Below are 1,088 nucleotides of genomic sequence, written 5' to 3'. Positions count from 1 at the left end.
GAACACCTGGAGTGAGGAGCTCATGTGGAAAAGGATGGAGCTACACCTGAACGGGGAGCTTCTCTAGGTGTGGTTCTCTCCTCAACACCTGGAGTGAGGAGCTCCAGGCAGAAATGTGGCAAAGGATGAAGTTCCACCTGAACCCCTGAATTTCCCTCAGGGTGTTCCTGTGCTCAACACCTGGATTGAGGAGCTCCACACAGAAATATGGAAAAGGATGGAGCTACACCTGAACCTCTGGGAGCTTCTCTAGCTGTGGTTCCACACTGAACACCTGGAGTGAGGAGCTGATGTGGAAAAGGATGGAGTTACACCTGAACCTCTGGGAGCTTCTCTAGGTGTGGTTCTCTCCTCAACACCTGGAGTGAGGAGCTTCAGGTAGAAATATGGAAAAGGATGGAGTTACACCTGAACCTCTGAATTTCCCTCAGGGTGTTCCTGTGCTCAACACCTGGAGTGAGGAGCTCATGTGGAAAAGGATGGAGCTACACCTGAACCTCTGAATTTCCCTCAGGGTGTTCCTGTGCTGAACACCTGGAGTGAGGAATTCATATGGAAAAGGATGGAGCTACACCTGAACCTCTGAATTTCCTTCAGGGTGTTCCTGTGCTCAACACCTGGAGTGAGGAGCTCCACATAGAACTGTGGAAAAGGATGGAGTTACACCTGAACCTCCATGAGCTTCTCTCAGGGTGGTTCTCTCCCGAACACCTGGAGTGAGGAGCTCATGTGGAAAAGGATGGAGTTACACCTGAACCTCTGGGAGCTTCCCTCAGGGTGATCCTGTGCTCAACACCTGGAGTGAGGAGCTCCACACAGAAATATGGAAAAGGATGGAGTTACACCTGAACCTCCATGAGCTTCTCAAGGTGTGGTTCCACACTGAACACCTGGAGTGAGGAATTCCAGGCAGAGGTGTGGCAAAGGATGGAGTTACACCTGAACCTCTGGGAGCTTCCCTAGCTGTGGTTCTCTCCTGAACACCTGGAGTGAGGAGCTCGAGGCAGAAATGTGGAAAAGGATACAGCTACACCTGAACCTCTGGGAGCTTCCCTCAGGGTGTTCCTGTGCTCAACACCTGGAGTGAG

At 51.7% G+C, this 1,088-nt stretch overlaps 1 protein-coding gene across 1 annotated transcript in view; it reads right to left on the bottom strand.

Moving 5' to 3' along the window:
• Window positions 1-1,088, bottom strand: part of WDR7 (WD repeat domain 7) — a gene marked incomplete at its 3' end in the record, with an annotated part of 23,397 nt that overhangs the window by 3,701 nt on the left and 18,608 nt on the right. The window lies entirely within an intron of this gene.

This window comes from Parus major, unplaced genomic scaffold (genome assembly GCF_001522545.3).
Source record: "Parus major isolate Abel unplaced genomic scaffold, Parus_major1.1 Scaffold475, whole genome shotgun sequence".
In the NCBI taxonomy this organism is placed as follows: domain Eukaryota; kingdom Metazoa; phylum Chordata; class Aves; order Passeriformes; family Paridae; genus Parus; species Parus major.
The sequence above is the reverse complement of the archived record's forward strand: the minus strand, read 5'-3'. Positions and strand labels throughout refer to the sequence as shown.